This window comes from Rattus norvegicus, chromosome 19, assembly GCF_036323735.1.
Source record: "Rattus norvegicus strain BN/NHsdMcwi chromosome 19, GRCr8, whole genome shotgun sequence".
NCBI classification, from domain to species: domain Eukaryota; kingdom Metazoa; phylum Chordata; class Mammalia; order Rodentia; family Muridae; genus Rattus; species Rattus norvegicus.
Genome location: NC_086037.1, coordinates 47,420,906 through 47,436,559, shown reverse-complemented (window position 1 = coordinate 47,436,559; position 15,654 = coordinate 47,420,906). Strand labels below are relative to the sequence as shown.

Below are 15,654 nucleotides of genomic sequence, written 5' to 3'. Positions count from 1 at the left end.
TCTTCCAACAACATACACACAGGAGAGGAAACGTCCACACAGGGAGAAGGGCCTCGTCTTCCAACAACACACACACAGGAGAGGAAACGTCCACACAGGGAGAAGAGCCTCGTCTTCCAACAACATACACACACAGGAGAGGAAACGTCCACACAGGGAGAAGGGCCTCGTCTTCCAACAACACACACACACAGGAGAGGAAACGTCCACACAGGGAGAAGGGCCTCGTCTTCCAACAACATACACACAGGAGAGGAAACGTCCACACAGGGAGAAGGGCCTCGTCTTCCAACAACACACACACAGGAGAGGAACCGTCCACACAGGGAGAAGGGCCTCGTCTTCCAACAACACACACACAGGAGAGGAACCGTCCACACAGGGAGAAGGGCCTCGTCTTCCAACAACACACACACAGGAGAGGAAACGTCCACACAGGGAGAAGGGCCTCGTCTTCCAACAACACACACACAGGAGAGGAAACGTCCACACAGGGAGAAGGGCCTCGTCTTCCAACAACACACACACACAGGAGAGGAAACGTCCACACAGGGAGAAGGGCCTTGTCTTCCAACAACACACACACAGGAGAGGAAACGTCCACACAGGGAGAAGGGACTCGTCTTCCAACAACACACACACACAGGAGAGGAAACGTCCACACAGGGAGAAGGGACTCGTCTTCCAACAACACACACACAGGAGAGGAAACGTCCACACAGGGAGAAGGGACTCGTCTTCCAACAACATACACACAGGAGAGGAAACGTCCACACAGGGAGAAGGGCCTCGTCTTCCAACAACACACACACAGGAGAGGAAACGTCCACACAGGGAGAAGGGCCTCGTCTTCCAACAACACACACACAGGAGAGGAAACGTCCACACAGGGAGAAGGGCCTCGTCTTCCAACAACACACACACAGGAGAGGAAACGTCCACACAGGGAGAAGGGACTCGTCTTCCAACAACACACACACACACAGGAGAGGAACCGTCCACACAGGGAGAAGGGCCTCGTCTTCCAACAACATACACACACAGGAGAGGAAACGTCCACACAGGGAGAAGGGCCTCGTCTTCCAACAACATACACACACAGGAGAGGAACCGTCCACACAGGGAGAAGGGCCTCGTCTTCCAACAACATACACACACAGGAGAGGAACCGTCCACACAGGGAGAAGGGCCTCGTCTTCCAACAACATACACACACAGGAGAGGAAACGTCCACACAGGGAGAAGGGCCTCGTCTTCCAACAACATACACACAGGAGAGGAAACGTCCACACAGGGAGAAGGGCCTCGTCTTCCAACAACATACACACACAGGAGAGGAAACGTCCACACAGGGAGAAGGGCCTCGTCTTCCAACAACATACACACAGGAGAGGAACCGTCCACACAGGGAGAAGGGCCTCGTCTTCCAACAACATACACACACAGGAGAGGAAACGTCCACACAGGGAGAAGGGCCTCGTCTTCCAACAACATACACACACAGGAGAGGAACCGTCCACACAGGGAGAAGGGCCTCGTCTTCCAACAACACACACACAGGAGAGGAACCATCCACACAGGGAGAAGGGCCTCGTCTTCCAACAACATACACACACAGGAGAGGAACCGTCCACACAGGGAGAAGGGCCTCGTCTTCCAAATGCATCCATCTTAAGCATTCTGAATTTTAAACCCAAATGTTCTACGTTTAGCACCATGGGACCTGCCCAGAGACCACCACACACTGAAGAAGAGAACAGAGACAAAGAACTGGTCATCCAAGTAAGATCAGGGACAGACCACGTTGTATCTCAGAAAATAGACACCAAAGGCTTTACCTCCCAATGTTTCTCAAGGCGATCCAATCCACAGACACTGTCCATAAATTAAGATACTTGGGCCAGAAAAGGCACCAGCCACCAAATCTGACAACTAGGGTGTGTGATTCCCAAAGACCCACAAGGTAGGAGAGAACTGACTTCCCATGGTGTTCTCTGACCTCTACGCACACACAGTAGCATGTGTGTGCCCCTCCAACATACATACAAATTGAGTAAATATGAAAACATCTAATATAAATTTAATATATGACACCTGTGTCAATCGCAAAGCTTGTATGTCCAGATCTAGCCCACTACTGTTGCAGAATAAACCCACGCATAATAAGTACATCCTCGATTGAGTCTGATATGCTCAAGAAAGAAGGAAGCCTGGCAGTGTACGCCAGTCTAACAAGGCTGACAAATGGTTATAGTCACAACAGATAGGGATGGACAATTCCCATAAAATACTGCAGTACCAAATGGGCACCACACCATCCATAACAGCCATCTTAAGCCAACCCACTGCTCAGTAAACTATTATATGTGAGCACCTGGGCAGAGTCACAAGGTCCCAAGAAAGAACAGCACCCTAGCCCTCATGAAATCTGATTAGTGAGCGAGACACAAGTGCAAGTTCAAACGACGCCTTCAATCAGAAAAAAGTAGGGCCAAGTGTGATGAGTGCCAGTACAGCACCAGACCATGACACAGTCACAACATCCCTGGCTGAGAGAGAAGCCACCAGAGGTTTTAAGCAGAGAACTGACAGAATGATTACATCTTTTAAAGATCTGCTGCCCTGAGCAAAGGCCTTATAAGCGGGGAAACTGAAAGAAGAAGCTCTTCCAGGGGTTTCCTCAGAAGCAAACCATGAAGGTGTCATTGCTCAAAGGCGGCAGCAGGTAGATTAAAGATACATCTGCAAGTTAAGTGAACTAAGTGTGGCAAAGATTACGTATCTGCTCCGAGATCCTGTGTGTGCAAAACTACCTAAGAGCACTCCTACAGGGTGGATCCTTAACATCCTCCCAAGGTCCCTAATGGTGAAGGGGCCCTCGGCAGCCTGTAGCACCAGCAAAGCCTTTCCAAGAGGAGGTTTAATTGAGAAAATATCTTACAGTTGAATCTCATGGAAGCATTTCCTCAACTGAGTCTCCTTCCTCTCTGATGACTCTAGCTTGTGACAAGTTGACACAGAAAACCAGCCAGTACAGGTCCTTCTCTAGAGAAAGTTATCCCAGGAACCCTAAGATCCTAATTTATCCACAATTCTGAGGCTCTCGATGAGTTCGGGAAAGCCAAAGCAAGAGCTGGATTTCCATGTTACTCCAGAAGATGAAGAGCACAAACCCCAGACTCAGTTAGACTCACGACATAAGATGTCTTAGGGTTCGTTGTTGTGAAGAGACAGATACCATGACCAAGACGACTCCTAGAAAGGCAACATTAAATGGGCCTGCCTTACAGTTTCAGAAGTTCAGTCCATTATCAACATAATGGAAAACATGCTAGCATGTGGCACACACGGAGCTGGAGGAGCATGGCTCACTGGAAGGAGCCTAAACATAGAAGCCTCAAGGTCCACCCCACAGTGACGTGCTTCCTCCCACGAGGCCACACCTCCTAACGGCGCCACTCCACAGGCCACCAGTATTCAAGCCAGCACTCAAGGTAAAAAATAAAATGACTGTGAAAGTTTCCAATGGTGTCTCCAATATGACTCTGGTCTGACATCTCTATTCAGTAGATATGTGGCTCTAAGAAGCTTGAATTCTCTCAAAATCAAAACTGAAAGATGACTGTGGACACAGCTCCATGACACCTGCTTGGCACAATCAAACCCCCACTGCTGTGTCAAAAACAAAGGAAAAGGAGACTTACATTAAGTAACTTACCCAGCTCAAGATGAGCTTAAGACACCTGCTGCCAATGACAAGAGACCCCACTGGATGCCAATCACTACAGGGTAACCACTGCATCAGCTCTTGGTGCCCCCCACCCTGGAGATCAAAGGCTGAGTTCTGGGCCTGTGAGCACAAAGAGAGTTAAACTTCTACCACAGACCCACGCTCCAGGGCGTGCACAGTAAGGACATTCTAGGTAAGGACATTCTATGGCAACGTTAGTTCGTAATGGATCAGCCCAGGTAAAACCATGAACAGGCTGGGGAAAAAACACCAAACCATCCCTTTCTACTGAAGAGCTACTAGCAAAGACAGGCTGAGTGTAAAAGAAACACAAGGAATGACGTCCACTCCCCACAGCACTCACTATTTTATCCTGGATTCCAAGGGGCTGTGGCCTCGGAAGGAATGCGTAGTCGGAGCAAACGCGGCTTCCCACTGCTCTCTCCCATGACCTCCCAGACACTTCCGATTTTACTGCACTACAGGGAGAACTCTACTTTTCACCCCCAGTGCCGCGGACGGCAGCAAAGGAACACTGAGCTGGGACACACTGTTTATTTTTCCTTGAAACAGGACATCTCAAAAGGGGCCAAGGATTTATCTATCTGAACAAAACAGTTTTCTCAAAATGAAAAATACTTTTCCAAAAAAGGAATGCTACCACTGAGGACATTTACAGACTCCGTAGATGCTCCCAGGCGAGCACTCTGTTACTAATTGTCCTTTTCACATGTACTAACTTATGGGGACCTGAGTGCACGCCATGTCACACATGTGGACACAGAGGACAAGTTTCAGGAATCTCCTGGGGTCCAGGGATCAACCTCTATTTCCAGTGTCTTCACCTGCAAAACCAACTCCCATGCCACTTTACATTATTTTGATCAACAATAACTGTTTGAAGAATCCTAGCCCAAAATAGTGCCTATCAAATTTCAAATCAACTTTCAGATGCTTTCAGATCACAAATTGGATTGGGTTACATACAAGTGATCCCCAGAACCTATAGTTATTTTAAAGAGGGGTGGGGCGGCATAATGGCACGTTTGTAATCTTAGGGTGTGAAGATGGAGACCAGAGGATCCTGGCACACACACTGGCCAGCTGGCCAGCCTGGCCAAATCACCAATCTCTGGGCCAGTGAGAGGCCCTGTCACAAAACAAAGCCAAGTGATGGCTCCATAGAACACCCAAGCTTACCCTCTAAGCCCCACCAGCATCCTACCTATGTATCCAAACACGAAGTGTTGGCTTGAGATCTCTGTCTCTCTGTCTCTCTCTCTCTCTCTCTCTCTCTCACACACACACACACACACACACACACACACACACACACACACACACACACGGACACAGAGATAGAAATGAGAGTGAAAAGCAGGGAACAGGACTAGCATCCTCGGAATCAACTGTGGAAAAACGCCTCAGAGCCTGGTCACCTATGCTGTCAGTAGGGCCCTGTGGCACGGGATGAGACAGCCTCTGAAAGCATGAGAAAGATTTTAGAAATTGGGGTACCTTAAAACAAAAAGGACACAAACCCTCAGATGTGGCCACTACACAGTGCTCTCTGGGCTGTGCTGAGAGGCTGTGCCTGTGTTCCTTAACGCTCTACCGTCTAAGGTGCCCAGAGTGTACACAGCTATCAAGGCGCTGTGCAAACTATTTCTAAAGCACACGCTGCTCCTGCACAGTCATCTTCAGCTGCTGAACAAGGCCAATGGCCTCACCACGGCATCTGTCAAACACCGCATTGAGGGACTTGCTCATTTTCCTCTTCTTCCCTTTACTTCTCCCCACACAGGTCAGTCCCCCCTCTTCCCACAGTGTTCTAGCTTCCAAGCGACTTCACTACGTGCCTCCCAGAGACCTAAGCAAAGCTTACATCATCACCTGCCGCCATTCCCAGCTGCAGCCCACACCTGGCTGCACGTGAGGACTGCTCGCCACCCTAGATCTCTGCTCCCACAGGTGCCCCGCCAGTCTCTCTCTCCCCTCTCTGCCCTCCTCTGTACCCTCTGCTCTGTCCTCATGGCTCTGCTCCCGTGTGTCTATCCCTTCTCCTAGCCCTCACTCCCTTCTCTTCCCCCTCTATATCAAATCTGTCACATGTCGTAATTTCTCCCGGGGAACACCTTGGAATGGGCCCGCCAGGTTCACCCTGGACACATCCATGATATCTCATAACACTGTGAGCTTTTCTCCAAGTGGCTGGCTGCTCTCCTGTACTGTAGCTTTTCCCTTCAGTGTACATCAGAGTTTCTTAGGATTAAAATGGCCAGTTAAGCACTCTTTTTTTCTTAAAGAACTGAGCTAGTAAAAGAACTCAATCAGAAAACTCTGCCACGGAGAAAGCACGGCATCTTCGTATCAGCAGTGAGAGGTGTGCCCTGCCACTTCGGAGGTCAGAAGGCTCTCTCTGCTTACTGGGCCTCGGCTCTAACTGCTCCTATCTTTTCAGCACAGAGGAAATAATTTTGTTTTGTTATCCAAATATCTTCAATCACGAAGAAAGAATGACACCCCATACTTCTGTAGGGAAAGAGGGAAGCTAACACCTAGAGAGGAGTCAGCTGCCGTGAAATCCCAATATAGCACTTAGTTTTTAGGGTCAGCTTAAACTGACTCTTAGACCTATTAAGGAAACAAACATTAAACCACATCAGTTGAATAGTAACTCAAAACCACTAACCTAAATTCACTAAAGTCAGTGAGTAGTATGTCTGTTTGGTTGGCTGGTATTTTGAGACAGGGTTTCACTGTGTAGCCCTCCCTGGCTGGCCTGGAACTCACTTTGTAAACCAAGCTGGCCTGGAACTCCCAGGCCTGTTTCTGGCTCCTGGAAGGCTGGCATTAACAGTGTGCACCATCACTGGCCACTAAGAGTTTTAAGGAGCTCACAGCAACAACTAGGACCCAAGGACTGAGGACAACAATGTGTATATCTGGAAATCAAGAGTACTGAAGGCCCAGTGCTCAGTCCACAGCCGCCACGTAGTACAGCACAGATCACCCCCATCCCAACAATGAACATTCCACATTTACTAGTCCGACTATCACCTTTCTTTCTTCCTTCCTTCCTTCCTTCCTTTCTTTCCTTCTTTTTTTTTTTTTTTTTTTGAGCTGGGGACCGAACTCAGGGCCTTACAAGCGCTCTACCACTGAGCCAAATCCCCAACCCCTCGACTATCACATTTCTATTGTTATTCCAGTAAGAACAAAAAGAATCCAGTGAAAATGTTCATCGATTTCCAATCCTAAATCCCAATTACCTTGAAACCAACATATGAAGAAGGTTTGAACTCAAGTTCTAAGAGCCTCAGTTTTAGACTTTCTTCCAGAATATTGCCTATGACATAGGCTCAGATTTTAAAGAGCAAAGAAAGAAAAAGAAATGAAAAGAAAAAACCCAGTTCTATGAATTGCAAAAGTAAGAGTCCTCTTAACTCCTGTGCTCTACAAAGTCTATAGCTACACTCGGGCATGCGTGTATGCAGGCAGGCCCATACACACATACCCACACATACGTACACCCATACACACATGCACGCACACAGGCACAGGCTGAAAGGGAGAGGAATGGAGCAAATCCATAAACAACTCTGAGAGGAAACAGCAGTATTTTACAATAATTTTTAAAATCTAATGCCTTTCACTGGTAACAATTTTTAACTTAGACTTCATAAATAATATGAACCATAACTCAAAAACTGCTGGACATCTCAGGAGGACATTAGCCTAATAAGGACACTGGGTCCGTAACCTTGCTTAGCCTTGGCCCGCTATCCTCTCTGCATGTGGGACAGTAAGGACCCTGCTTTTGTTTTTTTTTAACAAAATAAATACTTGGGCAGAACACTGTGAGAAGGAATTCAAAACCCATGGAAGTAAGTGACAGGGTTAGTCTGTCAGAAGGCTATAAAAGCATCATCAGACAGAATTTTAAATTTTGGCTTGTTAGTTTTAAGTAAGAAGAAGAAAATTATAGTTCCTTCAATCAATGATATTATAGACAGAGCTGAGTGAAAATACTGCGCTCAATAAGGCAATAAACTAAGAAAAAAGACAAGAAAAATATCAAAGGAAGAACTGTACAATACAAGCATCTCATCACCAGCAAAAAGGCCTGGACCTCCAGCCTCGCTGGGAGTGTGGCCACCCTTGACTGGCAGTAGGCCACCATCTGGACTGAGGGCTCGTGGTAATTCAGTCTCCTATGTGGCCACAAGCTAAGCACCTGTCTTGAACAAGAAGCTAAACCCCACTGCATCCTCGGGAGCTAGAACATGAAGCATTAAACCATTTGCTGCTGCAGAGACGGCTCAGCCATTAGGGGCACTGACTGTACTTCCCTGGTTCAGTTCCCAGCACACATATGGCAGCGCACACTGTCTGTAAGCCCAGTTCCAGGGGATCCGACACCCTCACACAGAGTGCAGGCAAAACACCATTGCATATGAAATAAAAAAAAACACAAGTTTTTAATTCCCAACATCCACATCAGAGACTCAGACATGTCCAGTGATTCTAGTTTCAGAGGATCCACTGGCCTCTGCTGGCCTCTATGGGTATTCACACAAGTGTGGCATATGCTCACGGAGATACAGACACATAAAAAAATCCTTGCTGGAGAGTGAAGCTTTAACAACCTAGACGGTAAACCTAGAGTTGTATACAAACTCGACTGTCTGGCTGCTGTTGATAACAAGTACTGGCAAAAGGACCCTGCCCACTGCTGTGCCCCACCTACAAATCTCTGATACAAAATTTGGGTCTGCTAGTCAGAATAATACAGAGACACAGAGAGAAGGCTTAGAAATCTAAGAAATGTATTAGGAGAAGGGGAGCAGGCCCAGAAAGGCAGCATCTGGGATGAGGATTCGATTCCAAGAAATGAAGGGACGGGTGGGGAAAGGAGAGAGAGAGAGCTCGAGAGAAGACTGAATTGGTCATACTGTACTTCAAAGCGACTCTGGAGAAAACTGAGCAAGGTCATCCACAGGAGAGCTCCTTCCCTGCCTAAGCTTAGCCACAGTTTGCGGGCAGATGTGCCTGGCCTTAACACTAAGACAATGACCCATCATTCCCCCTCCCTGCATCAGAAAGAGGACTACTGAGTGACTGGCAAAACTCCCAGAGTCCTCCACAGGATCATGGCCGCTAGTAATCCCTTTGACCCCGAATGAACTGCACCACTGATACAGAACCATCTTTATTGACTACAGTAAGCCACAAAGTTGAAAATACTCCAGTATTTCATGTACCATAAACGAGAAATGTTATTAAACTTTATTACGTGTGAACCTAGAACTTATATTCTGGTTTCTCCAAGGAGTTTCTGGTGAGTTGGTTTATTCTAGTCACATACATGCATGAACAAGGAAATAAACTATTTGTGTTAAGATATTTCTAAAACTTCTTCAGAGTCCAAATACTTCTGAATCACCTTTCATCTTAGCCACTGAGATCTGGTTCCTTCGACAAATCTGTCTCCCTTTGTACCTCCAAGAATACTGGAAACATAGCACTTCTTTAAAGGTATCGCACTTCAGTATCCAGGAATTGCTCCCAAGGTGGTAGCGCCCACTTTAGAGACACTGGTTGTGGGCTTCATTGACTTAACTAGAAGGTGTCTAAACAAGGGTTTCCAAGCAAAGAGAGATTCACTACTCCCTCTATGACCAATCCGTCATCTAATGACTGAACTGAAATACTTACAACCTGCACTTGTTTACACGGGCAAGAAGAAACAGACTCCCATCTACTCAAGAGGACTGAAGCCCGGGCATGTATCTGCTTACACACATCCCCTCATGCTCAAAGCTGGAGGGGAAGAACTGAAGGTGCAACCACTGAGACAATGTGAGCACAAAGCCCAGGACTCAATCTCCAGACCATGCACCCCCTGCCCATCCCCACACACACACCACCCAAGCGGACCCTGGCCAAGAAGAGATGAAGAGAAAGTCTAAGTTACAAACAGCTGAAGGCAAGGGACAGAATGTTTCTCTCCTTTGATAGTCTCCTAGCATGGTAGTGGTTCCCAACTTAGTGCTATAGAACAAACTGTTTACTTCAGTGGGCTACAATTTCCTCTTATCTTTCTAACTCATGAACAATCCGTGAGGCCCCAGAGCATCCGGAAGTATGTGCCATGAAATAGTCGATCCGGCTGGTTCCAGTAAGACCCTAGTTTAGACAACTGTAGGACTGAGCTGACGAGCTTCTGGTGGCTCTTGGGTCTGTGGGCACATGTACAATCTAAAGTAAGCCAATTCCTTAGAAACAAGACTATGAAATAGAGGAAACATGAGTTCCAATGGGGAAGTGGAATCTGACGGAGACAGGAGAGTAACACATGACGATGAGTCAGCAAAGAGAATACTGACTCACGAACATAAGGCTTCTCCCAAAACTGGTTCCAAGTCTCCTGGCCACATCAGTCACACTCAGGCCACACTTACAAGTTGAGTTTATCGTGGATGTAATTCCTTAAGTATTCTAGATAGGCAAAAGTAAATCCCCAACCGAGACATCCCTGACAGTAAGATTTACAACAGCATGCATACCTGACGAAACTGCCCCAGGCTTATGAGATGACAGGGTGACGGAGTGACGGAAAATGTTACCAGCAAATGCTAAGCGTCATTTGCAAAGAGAGAAAGAAACCTTTGTAAAATTAAATAATGGGCAACTTCGGCTTTGGGGTTGCTTTGTATCAGGTTTTTAGAGACGGGGTTCATTTGTGTAGCCTTAGTTGTCCTGAAGCTGGCCCCAACCTGTAGAGATCCATCTGCCTCTAACTCCCCAGTGCTGGGATTAAAGGTGTGTCCTCGTACTGTCATGGACAACGCTGAAAGCCAAGTAAGAACTACCTTCACGAAGACTTGCTAGATTTTTCCCATCCTGTACATTCTCTGCCAGCAGAATCACAGACAAATGTGCCCCTTACCCTGGGGAGAACTGACTACATTGTTGTTATGCTTACGACTTATAAACAGCATAGCCTGGCCAATACTGTCCAGTGGTCTGTAGCATCTATTGGGCAGATTCTCATTCGTAAGCAACATTCAATATAAACTGTGTAGCACTAGACTATTAACACTAAACCCTATTCAATTAACACAAACTACATATGGAGACAGCTTCCAACCCCTTGAAAACAGCAAGTAAAAGCACAGCTGTTAAGAGTCCTTTAAACCCCTGGTTGGCATAAAACCATCAAAAATGATTTTCTAACTTTTTCAGAGACCTAACTCTGAGGCAAAGGAGAGTTCATGGGCTAGCGGTTCAGATTTCAGAACTTAGCAGGTCTGGGTATAGTCTGAGAATGGATGTTTCTAGCAAACACCAGTATGTTAATCATCTCCTGATGCCGAGACAAGATGCCAGACAAAAACAACTTAACAGGGAAACAAATGTATTGTGGCTCAGAGTGTACAACACAGCAGCAAATGAAGCAAACTATAGCACAGTACTGTCCACATGCAGGGGGGTGCACACTGCCACTCAGTTAACCCTTTCTGGAAACACCCCACAGACAAGCCTAGAGATGGGTCTCCTAGGCAATTCCAAATCCTAACACATTGATGATGGAAACTAACCATCACACTAGATGGTGAAGCTGGCCCAGTCACCGTACTCAAAGAACACCTGCCATGGAACACACAAAAGAAGGAACAGTACCAAGTTCTCTCCCAAAGAGTAAAAACATTCATTTACTTTAATATTACTTCAGTAACTAGAAAACATCTTTATAGAAAAACAATAATAGTTTGGAATAAAAACTGAGTGTCATACGCCAAAGTGATTATAGGAAGAGCTCAGTGTGTGTGTGTATATGTGTGTGTGTGTGTGTGTGTGTGTGTGTGTGTGTGTGTGTGTGTGTGCGTCCATAATACATAAAGGCAGAGAGGATGCTCTGCCCAGACACCTGCGTCTAAGGCGCCTCTAGACACCCCTGGAGAGCTCTGCCTTCCATCTCCCCCATGCACTGTTTGTTCTTGCAGCTTCCCTCACCCTAGTCCAAACCCCTACTCTTGATTTGTCAGAGTCGTCGGAAACTGTATCCTCACGTACAGACTGGCAAGAAAACAAAACTCAATCTGTTCAAAGGATTTACTCAGAGAAGTAAATACGGTACACAGGGCTTCTTAGAGATGCTCAAAAAGGCTGTAGCACTATTTTAAAAGTCCCTAGACTCCTGGCCAATGGCCCACCTCAGACAAGTACACCATGTCCTGTCAGGCCACACAACATCACAGGAATGCTGGCAGCTTCCCTGGGACAGCATGCGCAGACGCAGCCCTACCAGTTCCAGCCTCTTACTATGTCGAGCTCAGCCCCCTGGTTTAGGTTTCTTCACTTCCACAATCAGTCAAAAAAAAAAAATTACTCACTTCAAAACCCTGTCCTGAAAAACACTGACAGTCAGGCTGCGCGTATCTGCTCAGGGAGATCAATGCTTGGGTGTGAAAGCAAATGGGGACTTCTTTTCCTTAACTGGTACTGTGCCTGCTTCCTTTTCCAGTGACTCACGAATTTCAGTTCATAGTTTTGCTTGATGCCAGGGACTGACTCTTCACACTGAGCACGGTCTACACTGAGCCACACCCATGAACTCTGTATTAATAGCCACGGAGGAGTGCAGGGGATACTCAAACGTGCACTTCACTCGTCTTGAAATGGAAGCAGTTTTCCCCTCAAGAAGGACCCAGCGTTTTGGCTCATCTGTGCTTAACTGGCTAACCCTGCTCATCACTGACTTCTCCAGGATCTCCCCTGCCTCTGTTACTGCAGAACCACTAACCACATGTGCTTCTGCCCACTTCCCCTGGTGGATAGCCACCTACTCGAGAGAAAGAACTGTCACAACACAGCACTGGGCACGTAGCAAACACACAGTGGTACTTGCTAAACTAAGTATGGCCCTGCTTAGGTTTGGAGGAAGGATAAGAACATACTGCTGGGGTTGGGGATTTAGCTCAGTGGTAGAGCGCTTGCCTAGCAAGCGCAAGGCCCTGGGTTCGGTCCCCAGCTCCGAAAAAAAAAGAAAAAAGCAAAAAAAAAAAAAAGAACATACTGCTGTCGGCTTAAACAGATGGGGAGTTGGTTACTAACTTCTGGGCACATGAATTTACCTGCTAAAGCCCAAAGTCCTACAAAACATGTATTCAGTTTAAAAAAGAAAAAGAAAGAAGGAAAGGACAAACTTTCTTGTAGCTGCTCATATTACAAATGCTAATTATGTTCCCCCAAAAAACTTCCCCCCTTAAGGTCTGCACTTAGCTTCTGGGAACCCAACCCCAATTGGTTCTGATTGGTAAATAAAGATGCCAACAGTCAATAGCTGGGGAGGAGAGACAGAAGCAAGATTTTAGAATTTCCCAGGCTTGGGACAAGAGAAGGAATCCACCATGCTGGGAGAGTGTGGAGGAGAGGAGAGACGCAAGGTCTGAGAAGAGTACAGGACAGAGAGGCATGGGCACCATGTGAAGGACAGGGAGAGCATGGCCCAGAGGGATGCCTGACTGGATCTGGGGCAGCCAAGACAGAACATAGAAGTAGTAATAACTCAGGATCTTCAGTGTGAGGTAGATTAGCCACATGGAAGTGAGGCAGTGGCCCAACCATTGTGTTGTTTAAGGTGTGATAAAAGATAAAGTCTGTCTGTCTGTCTGTCTGTCTGTCTGTCTGTCTGTCTGTCTTTCAGGAACATAAACCTTTGAAACAAGTAGCAAACCCCAGGAAGACAGGGTTTATTTTTTTTTAGTAATTAATACTACAAGCATTAGTGTTTTCCTCCCATAGACTGTATTTTATTTTTCCTGTTACTGATTAAACTACTCCCGGCTCCAGCACAGTTTCCCTGCCTCCCACAGCCACTGGCTTAGCTGCTGCCCTCTCCTTCCAGTCATACTTCAGACCTTTGTCTATTCTAATTAACTTGCTAATTACCAGCTATCCCCCAACACCACACTGAAAGTCCCTTGAGGTCAGTATCTGTTCTTATTCAAAGTTTACAGTTGTTGTGTACTCCAAGGACACAATCATGTCTTCATAAGCTTTGGAAAGGTCTTTAAAGACTCGGGGACCATGATGATTTCATCCAGTTTTTATGTGTCAAAAGAAGTATTCACTAACAAGGTTACCCAGACGGCCACTTAATATCAATGTAGTCAATGTTAAACAGCACTGCCTTTCAACTTTTATTAATTTCATTGCTATACTCTACGGTGACTCAGGAGACTTCTGCTTTTGCAGACATGTTAACCGCCAGTAGAGATAATCAGTTCACTGCATGTGGTGGTGCATGCCTATAGCCCCAGCACTCAGTAGGCTGCATGCCTATACCCTTAGCACTCAGTAGGCTGCATGCCTATACCCCCAGCACTCAGTAGGCTGCATTTGGCAATACACAATTGTGCCCTGGCATTTAAGAGGCAAAGGCAAGGGGACAAGTCAAGCTTGAGATCTGGTCCCAGAAAGGATTAATTCTGAAGACTGAATTCTGGTCAGGGTGAGAGAAGAAAACCCTACAAACCTGAAGTGACTTAGGAATTTGTAATCAAATAGAAATTAAGAGGAAAGATGATTCCGAGAAAGCAGATACTGCTGGGAGACACCGAAGGAATGAAACGGATATGAACTGCTTTCTGGAATAGAGGCACGTTGTGTGACTGTTAAAGTGGCACCTTCCTGAGATATGTCCTGAGGTATTTGCACTTGAAATGTATACATCTGTACATGAGACACCACAATAGCAGGCTGACAAACAAAACGACAGCAGAATTAGGAATGCAGCAGAAACAGGATCAGATGTGGAACTGGGCGCTGAGAACATGTAATTTAACACCACATTATCGTTTTGCTTTGGATTTCCCAAACTAAACTGGAGTGTCTTATTCACACTGGGGTGTCCGTGGCTGTCTCCGACTGCTTCCTTTCCCACAGCTGCTTCTCTTCTCAAGCATCAGTTCTGAGGGTTAGGTTTGTTTGGGGTTTTTGTTTTTGTTTTGTGTTTTTTCTTTTTTTGGAGGGGGGTGGTAGTAGTTGGTTTTTTTGTTTTGGGTATGTTTTGTTTTTGTTTTAACCCAAGGCAGGGTTTCTCTGTGCAGCTCTAACTGTCCTAGAACTCTCTCCATTGAGCAGCCTAGGCTCAAACTCAGAGATCCACCTTCTTCTTGCTGCTGAGTGTTGGGATTAAAGGCGTGCAGGATCTCTCTCTCTCTCTCTCTCTCTCTCTCTCTCTCTCTCTCTCTCTCAGCACGCACACACACGTCAGTTTTCACATGCTGTAGCATGTTCTCTGAGGTTCAAAGCCCTGCACGACACAAACCTACTCTCAATCAACCTAGACCAGGAACCCAACCTCATTATCCTCACTCCCCTCAGTCAGAGGCATGGTCAGCGGCCTCCAAAGCTGAAGATAAAATCACAGTCAGCTAACAATCTCTAGGAACCGAGAAGTCTCCATCAGAGCGCAAAACCACATTACACCGCCTTCATCTCAATTACCTCCAAGGAGTACAGAAACAAATCTTCCATGCCAGCTCTACTCTGCAGGGAAGACAGCTAACAGTGCTCTACGAAAAGGCCCTCAACACAGAACCTCTCTGCTACAGCTGCCCCACAGCTCCCCGCCCATCTGCTTTCAACTACAGTACTTTCCCTGTCTGCTGGCACAACCCACTGTGCATCCACTCAGCACCACCCCTGCTAGCCTTAAACTGTGAATGCAGGTGCTCTGCACTGCTTGCTCCTGTCTTAATGAGAAGAAACACCGTGACCATGGCTACTCTTATGAAGTTAAACATTTAACTGGGGCAGGCTTAGAGTTCCAAGGTTTAGTCCATATTCTCATGGCAGCGGGCAGCCAGACATGGTGCTGGAGAGAACCTGAGAGTTCTACATCTTGATCCATA

At 46.6% G+C, this 15,654-nt stretch overlaps 1 protein-coding gene across 19 annotated transcripts in view; it reads right to left on the bottom strand.

Annotated features, from left to right (window-relative positions):
- Positions 1–15,654, bottom strand: part of Arhgap10 (Rho GTPase activating protein 10) — a 261,750-nt gene that overhangs the window by 177,973 nt on the left and 68,123 nt on the right. The window lies entirely within an intron of this gene.